Below are 16,872 nucleotides of genomic sequence, written 5' to 3' on the forward strand. Positions count from 1 at the left end.
ACTACATAAAAGTCACGAAGTTCGTTAAACTTATAAATTTTAATATTTTGGAAGATTTTTGTGTGCTATACTACATAAAAGTCACGAAGTTCGTTAAACTTGCAAATTTTGGTCTCTGGAAGCTTTTCGTGTGCTATACTACTTAAAAGTCACGAAATTCGTTAAACTTATAAATTTTAATATTTTGGAAGATTTTCGTGTGCTATGATACATAAAAGTCTCGAAGTTCGTTAAACTTGCATACACTGGTATATTTGAAGATTTTCGTGTGCTATACTACATAAAAGTCACGATGTTCTATAAACTTCTAAATTTTAATATTTTGTGAGATTTTCGTGTGCTATACTACATAAAAGTGACGAAGTTTGTTAAACTTGCAAATTTTGATGTTTTGGAAGATTTTCGTGTGCTATACTACATAAAAGTCACGAAAATCGTTAAACTTGCAAATTTTAATATTTTGGAAGATTTTCGTGTACTATACTACAAAAAAGTCAGGAAGTTCGTTAAACTTGAAAATTTTAATATTTTGGAAGATTTTCATATGCTATACTACATAAAAGTCACGAAGTTCGTTAAACTTGGAAATTTTAATATTTCGGAAGATTTTCGTGTACTATACTACATAAAAGTCACGAAGTTCGCTAAACTTATAAATTTTAATATTTTGGAAGATTTTTGTGTGCTATACTACATAAAAGTCACGAAGTTCGTTAAACTTGCAAATTTTGGTCTTTGGAAGCTTTTCGTGTGCTGTACTACTTAAAAGTCACGAATTTCGTTAAACTTATAAATTTTAATATTTTGGAAGATTTTTGTGTGCTATGATACATAAAAGTCTCGAAGTTCGTTAAACTTGCATACACTGGTATTTTTGAAGATTTTCGTGTGCTACACTACATAAAAGTCACGATGTTCTATAAACTTATAAATTTTAATATTTTGTGAGATTTTCGTGTGCTATACTACATAAAAGTGACGAAGTTTGTTAAACTTGCAAATTTTGATGTTTTGGAAGATTTTCGTGTGCTATACTACATAAAAGTCACGAAAATCGTTAAACTTGCAAATTTTAATATTTTGGAAGATTTTCGTGTACTATACTACAAAAAAGTCAGGAAGTTCGTTAAACTTAAAAGTTTTAATATTTTGTAAGATTTTCATGTGCTATACTACATAAAAGTCACGAAGTTCGTTAATCTGGCAAATTTTAATATTTCGGAAGATTTTCGTGTACTATATTACATAAAAGTCACGAAGTTCGTTTAAATTATAAATTTTAATATTTTGGAAGATTTTCGTGTGCTATACTACATAAATGTCACGAAGTTTGTTAAACTTGATTACATTGGTATTTGGGAAGATTTTCGTGTGCGATACTACATAAAAGTCACGAAGTTCGTTAAACTTGCAAATTTGGTCTTTTGGAAGAATTTTGTGTGCTATACTACATAAAAGTCACGAAGTTCGTTAAACTTGCAAATTATAATATTCTGGAAGATTTTTTTGTGCTATACTACATAAAAGTCACGAAGTTTGTTAAACTTGGTTACATTGGTATTTTGGAATATTTTCGTGTGCTATACTACATAAAAGTCACGAAGTTGTTAAATTTGGTTACATTGGTATTTTGGAAGATTTTTGTTTGCTATACTACATAAAAGTCACGAAGTTTGTTAAACTTACAAATTTTAATATTTTGGAAGATTTTCGTGTGCTATAATATATAAATATCTCGAAGTTCGTTAAACATGCATATATTGGTATTTTGGAAGCTTTGCGTTTGCTATAATACATAAAAGTCACGAAGTTTGTTAAACTTGAAAAATTTAGTCTTTTGGAAGATTTTCTTGTGCTATACTACATAATTGTCACGAAGTTCGTTAAACTTGGAAATTTTAATATTTCGAAAGATTTTCGTGTACTATACTACATAAAAGTCACGAAGTTCGTTAAACTTATAAATTTTAATATTTTGGAAGATTTTTGTGTGCTATACTACATAAAAGTCACGAAGTTCGTTAAACTTGCAAATTTTGGTCTTTGGAAGCTTTTCGTGTGCTATACTACTTAAAAGTCACGAATTTCGTTAAACTTATAAATTTTAATATTTTGGAAGATTTTCGTGTGTTATGATACATAAAAGTCTCGCAGTTCGTTAAACTTGCATACACTGGTATATTTGAAGATTTTCGTGTGCTACACTACATAAAAGTCACGATGTTCTATAAACTTATAAATTTTAATATTTTGTGAGATTTTCGTGTGATATACTACATAAAAGTGACGAAGTTTGTTAAACTTGCAAATTTTGATGTTTTGGAAGATTTTCGTGTGCTATACTACATAAAAGTCACGAAAATCGTTAAACTTGCAAATTTTAATATTTTGGAAGATTTTCGTGTACTATACTACAAAAAAGTCAGGAAGTTCGTTGAACTTAAAAATTTTAATATTTTGGAAGATTTTCATGTGCTATACTACATTAAAGTCACGATGTTCGTTAATCTTGCTAATTTTAATATTTCGGAAGATTTTCGTGTACTATACTACATAAAAGCCACGAAGTTCGTTTAACTTATAAATTTTAATATTTTGGAAGATTTTCGTGTGCTATACTACATAAAAGTCACGAAGTTTGTTAAACTTGGTTACATTGGTATTTTGGAAGATTTTCGTGTGCGATACTACATAAAAGTCACGCAGTTCGTTAAACTTGCAAATTTGGTCTTTTGGAAGATTTCTGTGTGCTATACTACATAAAAGTCACGAAGTTCCTTAAACTTGCAAATTATAATATTCTGGAAGATTTTTTTGTGCTATACTACATAAAAGTCACGAAGTTTGTTAAACTTGGTTACATTGGTATTTTGGAATGTTTTCGTGTGCTATACTACATAAAAGTCAGGAAGTTGTAAAATTTGGTTACATTGGTATTTTGGAAGATTTTCGTTTGCTATACTACATAAAAGTCACAAAGTTTGTTAAACTTACAAATTTTAAAATTTTGGAAGATTTTTGTGTGCTATAATATATAAATATCTCGAAGTTCGTTAAACATGCATATATTGGTATTTTGGAAGCTTTGCGTTTGCTATAATACATAATAGTCACGAAGTTTGTTAAACTTGCAAAATTTGGTCTTTTGGAAGATTTTCGTGTGCTATACTACATAAATGTCACGAAGTTCGTTAAACTTGGAAATTTTAACATTTTGGAAGACTTTCGTGTACTATACTACATAAAAGTGACGAAGTTTGTTAAACTTGCAAATTTTAATATTTTGGAAGATTTTCGTGTGCTATACTACATAAAAGTCACGAAAATCGTTAAACTTGCAAATTTTGGTCTCTGGAAGCTTTTCGTGTGCTATACTACTTAAAAGTCACGAAGTTCGTTAAACTTATAAATTTTAATATTTTGGAAGATTTCCGTGTGCTATGATACATAAAAGTCTCGAAGTTCGTTAAACTTGCATACACTGGTATATTTGAAGATTTTCGTGTGCTATACTACATAAAAGTCACGATGTTCTATAAACTTATAAATTTTAATATTTTGTGAGATTTTCGTGTGCTATACTACATAAAAGTGACGAAGTTTGTTAAACTTGCAAATTTTGATGTTTTGGAAGATTTTCGTGTGCTATAAAAGTCACGAAAATCGTTAAACTTGCAAATTTTAATATTTTGGAAGATTTTCGTGTACTATACTACAAAAAAGTCAGGAAGTTTGCTGAACTTAAAAATTTTAATATTTTGGAAGATTTTCATGTGCTATACTACATTAAAGTCACGATGTTCGTTAATCTTGCAAATTTTAATATTTCAGAAGATTTTCGTGTACTATACTACATAAAAGCCACGAAGTTCGTTTAACTTATAAATTTTAATATTTTGGAAGATTTTCGTGTGCTATACTACATTAAAGTCACGAAGTTTGTTAAACTTGGTTACATTGGTATTTTGGAAGATTTTCGTGTGCGATACTACATAAAAGTCACGCAGTTCGTTAAACTTGCAAATTTGGTCTTTTGGAAGATTTCTGTGTGCTATACTACATAAAAGTCACGAAGTTCCTTAAACTTGCAAATTATAATATTCTGGAAGATTTTTTTGTGCTATACTACATAAAAGTCACGAAGTTTGTTAAACTTGGTTACATTGGTATTTTGGAATATTTTCGTGTGCTATACTACATAAAAGTCAGGAAGTTGTTAAATTTGGTTACATTGGTATTTTGGAAGATTTTCGTTTGCTATACTACATAAAAGTCACAAAGTTTGTTAAACTTACAAATTTTAATATTTTGGAAGATTTTTGTGTGCTATAATATATAAATATCTCGAAGTTCGTTAAACATGCATATATTGGTATTTTGGAAGCTTTGCGTTTGCTATAATACATAATAGTCACGAAGTTTGTTAAACTTGCAAAATTTGGTCTTTTGTGAGATTTTCGTGTGCTATACTACATAAATGTCACGAAGTTCGTTAAACTTGGAAATTTTAACATTTTGGAAGATTTTCGTGTACTATACTACATAAAAGTCACGAAGTTCGTTAAACTTATAAATTTTAATATTTTGGAAGATTTTCGTGTGCTATACTACATAAAAGTCACGAAATTCGTTAAACTTGCAAATTTTGGTCTTTGGAAGCTTTTCGTGTGCTATACTACTTAAAAGTCACGAAGTTCGTTAAACTTATAAATTTTAATATTTTGGAAGATTTTCGTGTGCTATAATACATAAAAGTCTCGAAGTTCGTTAAACTTGCATACACTGGTATTTTTGAAGATTTTCGTGTGCTACTACATAAAAGTCACGATGTTCTATAAACTTATAAATTTTAATATTTTGTGAGATTTTCGTTTGCTATACTACATAAAAGTGACGAAGTTTGTTAAACTTTCAAATTTTGATGTTTTGGAAGATTTTCGTGAGCTATACTACATAAAAGTCACGAAAATCGTTAAACTTGCAAATTTTAATATTTTGGAAGATTTTCGTGTACTATACTACAAAAAAGTCAGGAAGTTCGTTAAACTTAAAAATTTTAATATTTTGGAAGATTTTCATGTGCTATACTACATTAAAGTCACGAAGTTCGTTAATCTTGCAAATTTTAATATTTCGGAAGATTTTCGTGTACTATACTACATAAAAGTCACGAAGTTCGTTTAACTTTTAAAATATAATATTTTGGAAGATTTTTGTGTGCTATACTACATAAAAGTCACGAAGTTTGTTAAACTTGGTTACATTGGTATTTTGGAAGATTTTCGTGTGCGATACTACATAAAAGTCACGCAGTTCGTTAAACTTGCAAATTTGGTCTTTTGGAAGATTTCTGAGTGCTATACTACATAAAAGTCACGAAGTTTGTTAAACTTGCAAATTATAATATTCTGGAAGATTTTTTTGTGCTATACTACATAAAAGTCACGAAGTTTGTTAAACTTGGTTACATTGGTATTTTGGAATATTTTCGTGTGCTAACATAAAAGTCACGAAGTTGTTAAATTTGGTTACATTGGTATTTTGGAAGATTTTTGTTTGCTATACTACATAAAAGTCACGAAGTTTGTTAAACTTACAAATTTTAATATTTTGGAAGATTTTCGTGTGCTATAATATATAAATATCTCGAAGTTCGTTAAACATCCATATATTGGTATTTTGGAAGATTTGCGTTTGCTATAATACATAAAAGTCACGAAGTTTGTTAAACTTGCAAAATTTGGTCTTTTGGAAGATTTTCGTGTGCTATATACTACATAAATGTCACGAAAATCGTTAAACTTGGAAATTTTAACATTTCGAAAGATTTTCGTGTACTATACTACATAAAAGTCACGAAGTTCGTTAAACTTATAAATTTGAATATTTTGGAAGATTTTCATGTGTTATACTACATAAAAGTCACGAAGTTCGTTAAACTAGCAAATTTTGGTCTTTGGAAGCTTTTCGTGTGCTATACTACTTAAAAGTCACGCAGTTCGTTAAACTTATAAATTTTAATATTTTGGAAGATTTTCGTGTGCTATAATACATAAAAGTCTCGAAGATCGTTAAAGTTGCATACATTGGTATTTTTGAAGATTTTTGTGTGCTATACTACGTAAAAGTCACGATGTTCTATAAATTTATAAATTTTAATATTTTGTGAGATTTTTGTGTGATATACTACATAAATGTCACGAAGTTCGTTAAACTTGGAAATTTTAACATTTTGGAAGATTTTCGTGTACTATACTACATAAAAGTCACGAAGTTCGTTAAACTTATAAATTTTAATATTTTGGAAGATTTTCGTGTGCTATACTACATAAAAGTCACGAAATTCGTTAAACTTGCAAATTTTGGTCTTTGGAAGCTTTTCGTGTGCTATACTACTTAAAAGTCACGAAGTTCGTTAAACTTATAAATTTTAATATTTTGGAAGATTTTCGTGTGCTATAATACATAAAAGTCTCGATGTTCGTTAAACTTGCATACACTGGTATTTTTGAAGATTTTCGTTTGCTATACTACATAAAAGTCACGATGTTCTATAAACTTATAAATTTTAATATTTTGTGAGATTTTCGTGTGCTATACTACATAAAAGTGACGAAGTTTGTTAAACTTGCAAATTTTGATGTTTTGGAAGATTTTCGTGTGCTATACTACATGAAGGTCACGAAAATCGTTAAACTTGCAAATTTTAATATTTTGGAAGATTTTCGTGTACTATACTACAAAAAAGTCAGGAAGTACGTTGAACTTTAAAATTTTAATATTTTGGAAGATTTTCATGTGCTATACTACATTAAAGTCACGAAGTTCGTTAATCTTGCAAATTTTAATATTTCGGAAGATTTTCGTGTACTATACTACATAAAAGTCACGAAGTTCGTTTAACTTATAAATTTTAATATTTTGGAAGATTTCCGTGTGCTATACTACATAAAAGTCACGAAGTTTGTTAAACTTGATTACATTGGTATTTTGGAAGATTTTCGTGTGCGATACTACATAAAAGTCACGCAGTTCGTTAAACTTGCAAATTTGGTCTTTTGGAAGATTTCTGTGTGCTATACTACATAAAAGTCACGAAGTTCGTTAAACTTGCAAATTATAATATTCAGGAAGATTTTTTTGTGCTATACTACATAAAAGTCACGAAGTTTGTTAAACTTGGTTACATTGGTATTTTGGAATATTTCACGAAGTTGTTAAATTTGGTTACATTGGTATTTTTGAAGATTTTCGTTTGCTATGCTACTGTTTACGGTGATTTCCGATAAACAACCGCTAGTCCTCCAAACTATAATAAATATGATTTAGTTACTCGCAGGATCGACTAGATTGATCCTAGGACATGGTCAAACGAAAGGTTTATTGATGTGATTTGGTTCATACCTGTTTGTTTTGATTTCGAGAAATTTATGTTCAAATGACTAATCATTCGAGATAACACTGGTTATATGAGTTAGTGTAACTTCGACGCATAAATCGTAATAAGAAAACATGTAAATTGCGAGAATGTAAATTGCAAGAAAATTAACATGCAAGAATGTAAGTCGCAAGAATATAAATTGCAGGAAAGTAATGTGCATGAAACTAAATGACTTCGAAAGTAAAAGTTAAACAAGGAAAGTAAAGAAAACGAAAAGATATTTGATAAAAGTAAATACACATGTATTCAAATTGGTGGTGTCATACGTACATTTCTCAGCGAACTCTTTCTCTTAACACTTGATACTTGAGCGATATGTGAGTGATTTGTACAAAATGAACACACGAAATCCTATCATTAAGACTCCTATTTATACTAAATTTGACCCTAACGGTCATACAATAATCTAATGCCACGTTATCCACGAGAACTCTGGGGATGCCATCTGTCTATGTGCAGTTACATAAACCGTTTCGCAATTCAAATCTTCCCGCTCAAGTCCTTTTCGACATGTGACCATATAGTTATATTCGAAAATGTTACGAAAATACATTAAGCTTCAATACTTTATGTAATTTTCCGCGAAATGTCTAAGTCTTGGCAAAGATATCTTCCATGTTAGCTTCGATACTTCTCTCCTTCGTTTCAACTTAGACATTTTCTTGAAGCATGGCCATCAGTAGCCATTTTTTAAATCTTCGAAGATGGTCATCAGTAACCATCATTCTTCGAACTTAAAACCTTAGAAGATCAACTTCTTAAACGAAATCTCCAGCTAACAAATTGCCCCCAATAAATGCCTGTTTCGACAAACGAGAGAAATGGGCGTTTCTTGCCATGATGGGATTTCGTTTTCTTTCTTAGAGTCCCAAGACTAATAATTGACGTCATAATCAATTATGACTCTATTTCCAAAACGTCTTGTCGCTTTCAAAAACGTCTTCTCAATAGTTACGTTCCCACGTCTTGACCTTACTTTATGATCATTACTCCTATATCCTAGGAATAGAGCTGGTGACTATTCGACCGCCGTTGGATTAAATCAATACTTGCCGCGTGTCCTTTAGTTTTTACCCAAAAGATTTGAAAGGGTTTCCGTTAAACCTTTAAATACTTAGTCTTTTCCTCTCTTTTTCCCTTTCAGTTCTATTCCTTCAAACTCTTTTCAGAAAAGACCGTACTTAGTTGCCTCCAAACTTCTTCCTCAAATCAAACATCTTTCAATGGCGTCTTCTTCAAATGTTCTCCAACCAGTTCTGAAGCTTCAGAAACCTATGCAAATGGGGAACCAAGAATACATACCAAATCCGAATATTGCGGAGGAACGCGCCATTTACGCTTCTCAGGTAATCATCCCTTTTGAACTTTCTGGAAAAACTTATGCTTTCATGGGCCCGTTACCAGGAGAAAATAGTTCACCAAATAAATTCTTTCCTGCGTATTATAAGACTAGGCCTCTGGTTAGCAAGATTAAAATAGACGATGAAGGTAATCCAATCTTAGAGGATTCTAACCCTACAGAAGGGGCTTCGACTGCGCCTCCCGTAGCCTTAGAGAAAATTAGGTTAGATTATGTAACCAATTTTGTGAAGGTTTTTAGGTCAATCCCTTTAGCAAAAGATCCCGAACTGTACTATTCTTGGTTATCCAAAGTGGAGAAACAAAAGGCTTCTTTCTGGCAAGAGTTAGGGATTTATGACCTAATTCAATTGTCCAAGACTGGTTTAGAGTATAACCAAACTATGTTAGTAGCGTCAGTCCATTTCTGGGACGCTTCTCACAATACCTTTCACCTTCCATGTGGAATGATTACTCCAACCCTTCTCGATGTAGCTGCCATCACAGGGCTTCGACCGACTGGTGAAACCTTTGATCCTAATGTCTTGGATGTTGATACTATCAACTTCAACGAAGCTACAGTCACTTATACTGCTTTCATCGAGCAATATCATGATCAGGCAAATGCTGCAGTCTCTGACGTAGAACATATTGCTTTCCTGGCATTATGGCTTTCGAGGTGTGTTTTCTGCTCCAGGTCCATACAAGTAGCGAAAAGATATCTTTGCATGGCTAATCAGTTACATGATGGTAAGAAACTGAACCTTAGCCAATTGATTCTAGGATTTCTTCACGAAAACCTTGGTGAAGCTGTAGACCTTGTAAAGACTTACACAACAGGATCTCTCCTTTTTGCTGGTCCCTTCTGGTTATTACAATTGTGGCTTAATGCTACCTTCGAAGCTCACCTCCCATTTCGGGGCGTCGTTAACGAAGAAGTTCCAGAAATCAAAAATCGAGCTGTCGAAGGGATTAGATTGGCCTTGTTAACCCCGAAAGAAGAAACTGGGAAACTTCGTGAACATTTCTTAGCATATGTAATGATGTTTGCTAAACATTACCAGTTCATTTCTTCAATGGCTCCATTTGTACGAAGACCTGTAGGTCCTAAATGGTTTACTCGAGAGTTTCCTGCAACATCTCCGGATCATCAAGCTGAGTCTTTGGCTATTTGGGAAGCTTTTCTTACCCCGAGGTTATTCTATCACCGCCTTCGACCTTCCAACGGTCAATGTATCCTCGTTTGCTATCAGCCAAATCTTGTGTCGAGACAGTTTGGGTTGGTCCAAGTGAAGCCCAAGTGTCTGTATGACAAAAGGAACCACATGTGCTTTCGTACTTTATATCTAACTGAAGATGAATGTGATACGAAGATAGCCAGATATACTGATGTTTTCACCCTTTCTCCTATCTCTTTCGTTCCTGCTTTCTATTCCACTCCAGATTTTCAACAATGGTGGTCAGATTATTATACCACACAAATCTATGATGTCGAAGGCCTTACTCGAGAACTAACTGAAGCTTTTACTGCTGTGCAGGATAAATTCCACAAAGGTACCTCAACTCACATTAAAGAAATCCAAGCTTTTCAAAAGTTCTTTGAAACTATTTACAGGCCTGATGATCTTAGTCGGACCGTTCGCGAAGCTGCTGTTATTTTACGTGAAAAGTTTTCCGCAAAACTGGATAAGTTGAAATTGCCCCCGTCTGTTCGACCAGAACTACGTTATGAAGTGGCATTTAAACTTAATCCTCCAAAATTCCCTCCACTACCAAGTGCTGATTTTGGTGTGGCTTTAAGTCCTCCTTTCCCAGACTGGTTCGTGTGTGGGAATGCTCTCAAAATTCTTCAAGAGAGTACCAAAAAACGCGTTGAACGAGTGGTCCCGACTAAGCATACCCTGGATACTTTCAAAGGGCATCTTCATATAGATCTTGAACACGTTCGTGTCTTGACTCCAATACCCGAAGGTTCGGGTCTAGTTAATCTTTAGACTGACTCTTCTTTCTCTTATCGAGATAATAATTCCAATCTTTGTTACAGCTGTTGCTCGAAAGAGAAAGGTTAAAGCAACTCCTGCGCAGAAAGATTCTGAGGCCTCGAAGAGCAATAAGCCAAGTGGGAGTGATTCTATTACGACTGACGCGAAACCCACGGTACACACACATTTCATATTCCAACTTGCATGTCTTACGAATAGCGCTTATTTTTCTCCTTTTCACTTTTCAGAGTTCGAAGCCTCCAATGCCTTCGAAGCGAAAAGTTCTTCCAACTACTACTCCAGACGTTGCTTCGGATAAGGAAGACAAGTCTCCCCCTCGTACCAGACAAGGGCATAAAAAGAGACAAAAGGTCACTACACCTGTGGGCAAAGGGAAAGGACCTGGGTCTTCGAAGATCACTTCTTCGAGTGATAAGGTGTCTTCCGAAGAATCGCCTTTAAAAGCCACTAGTAATGCTCTCGTGATGGAAAGCCACAATCCAAGTCCAGCCACTAATACAGCTAAGGTATCTAGGCTTTGCAACATAATCATTTCTATAAATCTTATTTCGAATGATTAAGTTAATGTCACCTTATGATTGCAGGATGATTTCAACTCCTTCAACGCTGCCATTGTCCTTGGTAATTCCCAAGGTGAGCAAAGAAGTCTTTTGCTTATGTCGAATAATTCTCTTGCAACTCTTGCACCACAATTAACCATATTTGTTCATTTTTGCAGATGTCCCTCAACATACCTCTCATATACTTTCACCAGTCCTCGAAGACGCTCCTCCTCTTGCCACTATCCATATTGTATCCTCTGTTGAAGGAAGCCATTCGACTGATGATTCTCCTCCTACTCGCAAAGACGCAAACATGGGTGAGGAGGACCAATTCTCAGGCGAAGATAATGCAGTTGTACCATCGACTGGGAGTGAGGACACCGTATCTAATCAAGGTGTCGTGGAAGAAACCTCCAAGTTGATCGAAACTGACCTCTGTGGAAATTCAAATTTCGAAACTGTAGTTATTCCTGAAACTACTCCAATGCCTGCCCCAGCCATACCTACTCCTTCAGAATTGGAGCAACTTAGGCAAACTGATCCTCTCAGCTTTCTTAAAACCATGATGAACATTGATAGTACCTCAGCTCTTGCGTCCGAAGCTTCTCCAACTGTTCAGACCAAGTCTGGAGACAAAGAGGACACCCCTGGCCTCCTTCATCAAATAAAGGAGAATTTCTTCGAAACGAACCTCGTCGAAATCTTAAGTAAGGACTCCACGAGATGTCATGGCTTGAAGCAACTCTTGAAGAAAGTGGATTTACTTCTGGTTTCGAAAGAGGTCTCAGATGTGATTGTACTTCTGGGCTCTTTAATCGACCAGCTTCAGTCTAACATTCTTCGACAGAACAAAGTTAATGAGCAGCTTGCTGCAAAAATGGCCTCTCATAGTTCTTCATGGAAAGCTGCCACTGAGGCAACCAACAATGGTGACGCTCTTAGGTTGGAACGTTTGAAGAACCAAGAAGAATATGATGAGTGTGAGAAAAATATACAATCTTGGAAGCAAGAGATTAAGAAACTCGAAGAGAAGATACAGGAAGCTGAATCTCGCCAAGCAGCCATTCGACAAACCAATGATCAAGAGATAGCTGAAGTAGCGCGACTAGGTATCCAACACTTCGAAGCTGCGCAGAAATTGGTGCCCGAGATCGAAGAGTTAAAGAAGCAACGAGCATTGCTCGAGCTTCGTATGTCTTCGTGGGAGGCTCAGTATTCGAAGATCAAAGATAGCCTTCCTAGGGATTTCAGTTAATTTTCTTCGAACTTTGTATTACTTTTTTGTGGCGTAAATCCCTTTGTTTTGTAATCGCTCATTTTCAGAATATATGTATGCAAAACTCGTCTTTTTATGTGTTCACATTTTGCTCTGAGATGACCAATGGTAATGTTTAGCAATACTTCAAAATATTATCAATATATTTCTTTTTACGCCACAGTAACCTTAATGAATGCCTCACGTGGCTCGATTGCCCTTCGCAGCCCTAGATTTGACGTTTCTTCTCCCCTTAGCCGTAGTCATCATTATTTGCTGACGTCATCTCCTCTCAAACGTCTCTTTAAGACGTGCGTGCATCAGTTTTATGATTACGTTCCAACTTCCAAGGGAGGGAAACGGCGGTGACCATAACTTCTCTCTGGAAATACCAAACGCAGTCTAATCAATCATTAAAACTGAAACGTTTCCTTATCGCTCCTTTTGACTATATAAAGGGTTAGTGTCCCATTCTTTTCTTCACGCTTTTTCCAAACCTTCACTTCAGAACTCTTTTCTTCCCTCTCGTGCTCTTTTCAACCACAATCTTTTTCAACCTCTAGCATGGCACTCAACAGCAACCTAACCTATGCTAACATTAGAACTCTTATTAAAAAAGAGTTCAAACCTTGCCCAAAAGAATTCAGCAGGCATCACATCAGCCTTCGTGCTTTTTTCCACAACCAGGGGATGGAATTTTACCCAACAATTTTAGAAGGGAATGTTTATCCCAAGATGCTTGCTGACTTCTGGATGTTTGCGTACCTACGCATTGATCCTGAAGGAAGAACTACTATAGTTTCTGAAGTTCGAGGGGCTGAAGTTTCTATCACGCCCTCCACCATCTCTGACTTGTTGCGCTGCAGCAACACTGGAGCAACCTTTGATGATAACAGTTTCACCATGACCACTTCTGTCTTACTGAAGGGTCTCATGGAGAATGATCCATATAGCGCCAAAGTCATCAGGATTTGGCATCAACTTCTAGTGGGTAACTTTTACCCACGAAGCTGTGATGAGAACAGCATTATGGTGGAGGACTTAGAGTTCATCTCTTGTGCTTTGCGAGGGGTGAAGATCAACTATCCTTTGTTGATCTTCAAACGACTCGTGGAGACTGTCGCTTTAACTTCCTCTCGAGAGGGTTCAGTAAGTTGCCTTCCTTTTGGGAGGTTTTTATCCTACTTGTTCCTCAAGAGAGGTGTAGTGCGAAGGATGCGAGATTTGGGGCGCATGAACATGTTCGAAGCAGAGGGTCTTCACATGCTGTCTTTGGAAGACTTAGAACAAAGGGTCAACTAAAGGGTAGATCCTTTTTAGGTTTTTTACTGCTTCGCTTTTTGTAATCTTTGCTGCTCCATATGGACCAAAGTCGCTTGTACCTCCTTTTTAAAATTAATGAAGATCTTCTGTCGTATTTTTATTTATACATGTTTTCTGGTCACGGAGCCATTTTGGTGCAAATCTAACCATTTTGGCTTACGTAGTATTACTTAGATGTCTACGTTTTTGCAATCTTTACTTCATGCATGCTTGGTTTGTATCTCTTTAGATACTTCCCATTCACTCTTAAGATCCTACGATCTTCTGCTAATTCCTCTATCTCGTAAGCATTATTTGAGAATACTTTCAAGATTCGAAAGGGACCTTCCCAGTGTGGGGACCATTTCCCCAAAGCTTGGTTCTTTCGATCTATAGGTAAAATAACTTTCCAAACTAGGTCATTATTAATAAACGTTTTACCTTTCACCTTTTTATTGTATGCTCTGGACACCCTTTCTTTCTGTCTCTTTATCATCTCCAAATCTCGAAGTCTGTCTTCGTCCAAGTCAACTAATTCATTCATCATCAGTTCCCAGTACATGTTAGGGGGAATTTCTGCTTGTCTTTGTATCCGGACTGATTGCAAGTATATTTCAACTGGGAGTACCGCATCATGTCCGAATGAAAGTTGAAAAGGTTTAGTGTTCGTAGCTTCTTTCGGAGATGTTCGACAAGCCCAAAGTGCTTGGTCCAAAGTTCTGTGCCAACTTTTAGGTTTTTTCCCTACATGCTTCTTTATGAGACCAATTATTATTTTGTTCGCTGCTTCGACTTGTCCATTTGCCTGAGCATAGTAAGGTGTAGAAGTAAACAACTTGAAGCCTATCTCTTTGGCGAAATCTTGCATTTTTCGCCCAGTAAACACTGATCCTTGGTCTGTAGTTATACTTTCAGGGATCCCAAATCTGTATATAATATGTTTTTGAATGAACTCTATCACAGCTTCTTGATCAACATTCGCGAGTGGTATAGCTTCGACCCATTTTGTAAAATAGTCGATTCCCACTAAAATATACCTTTGACCTCTAGATGACTTAGGGTGAATTTCTCCAATTAGGTCCAACGCCCATCCTCTAAAGGGCCAAGGCTTTATTATTGAACTTAGTTCATTTGCGGGAGCATGTTGAATACCTGCATGTTTTTGACATTCTTGACACCCTTTGGCAAATTCTATGCAGTCTTTTAACATGGAAGGCCAATACATTCCGTATCGAAATAGAAGCCATTTCATTTTGTGCCCCGCTTGGTGGGCACCACATGCTCCGCTATGCACGTTCGAGAGAGCTAAGTAAGCTTCCGCTTCACCCAAACATTTTAGCAATACTCCTTCAGGAGTCTTTTTGAACAACTCATTTCCCATCAGAAAGTATGATAAGGCTCGATATTTTACCTTTCTATCCGTGTCTGACGAAGGGTCCTTCAAATAATTCACAATTGGACTTCTCCAGTCTGTGTCTGCCAACGAGTCTATGTTCAAAAATTCGAATTCTTCTTTGTTAGCAAACCCTATTTGTGAGTTTTCCAGATCACTTGGAGAAAGTTTCGTAGCCATTGCTCTTCCTCTTACTTGGATCAATTCCTCGAATTTGCTTTTCGATACCCTGTACCCTGAGGCTAGTTGTGCCAAATCGTTTGCTTCCTGATTATGCAATCTTGGGACATGGTTCAGATCCACATATTAGAATTTTTTAAGCAACCTATTTGCTATGACAAAGTACATGATCAAATTTTCTTTGATGCACTTGTACTCTTTCGTTAGTTGTTTAATCACCAATTCGGAGTCTCCTTTAATTTCGACTCTGGTTGCCCCCAATTCTAACAAAGCTTCAAGTCCGGCTATCAATGCTTCGTACTCAGCTTCATTATTGGAACATAGAGGGCCTTCGATTTTATACTTGAGCTTTGTTGGAATTCCTTCAGGAGAAATTAGCAATATTCCAACGCCAGTTCCTTCTTTGTGAGTTGAACCGTCAAAGTATAACTTCCAAGGTGGCAGTTCCACGTATTGCTGAGAATTTTCCACTACTGCATGATCAACAATGAAATCTGCCATAATTTGCCCCTTCATTGCCTTAAGGGGTTGAAATGTTAAAGAGTACTCAGTTAGGGCCAAAGCCCATTTGCCAATTCGACTATGTAATATTGGCTTCGATAACATATGTTTAATAACATCACAATGGGACGAAACATAAACATCAACTGGCTTTATATAATACTTGAGTTTAATACATGAGAAATATAAACAAAGGCAGAGTTTTTCTATTGCACTATACCTAGTCTCTGCATCATTGAGTACTCTACTTAGGTAATAGATGGCTCTTTCGATGCCATTTTCATCCTCCTGAGCTAACATGCTACCTATTGTTTTATCCGAAGCTGAAATATACAAGCGCATGTGCTTCTTTCCATTCGGAGGAGCCAATATTGGAGGATGCATCAAGTATTGCTTGATCTTTTCGAAAGCTTCTTGATGTTCAGCTAGCCATTCAAACTTGCCTTGCTTGAGTCGAAGCAAAGGTGAAAAGGCTTGTGTGCGTCCACTTAAATTGGAGATGAATCTTCTCAAAAAGTTTATCTTCCCCAATAAGGACTGCAGTTGCTTCTTCGTGGAAGGAGGCTTCGCTTCCATAATGGCCTTTGTTTTATTCTGGTTAATTTCTATCCCCTTCTTGTGGACCAAAAAACCTAGGAAGTCTCCCGCCTGCACAAAGAAAGCACATTTAAGGGGATTCATCTTCAAGCCATGTTTTCGCATTCTCTCGAATGATTGGCTCAGATGATCTAGATGATTGGAATCTGATACAGATTTTACCACAATATCATCTATGTATACCTGCATAAATGTTTCTATAAAGTCATGAAATATAGAATTCATTGCTCTCTGATATGTTTCCCCAGCATTTTTTAGGCCGAAAGGCATTACTACCCATTCGTATGTACCTATTGCCCCTGGGCAACGAAAAGCTGTTT

Source organism: Vicia villosa, linkage group LG4 (genome assembly GCF_029867415.1).
Source record: "Vicia villosa cultivar HV-30 ecotype Madison, WI linkage group LG4, Vvil1.0, whole genome shotgun sequence".
Taxonomy (NCBI): domain Eukaryota; kingdom Viridiplantae; phylum Streptophyta; class Magnoliopsida; order Fabales; family Fabaceae; genus Vicia; species Vicia villosa.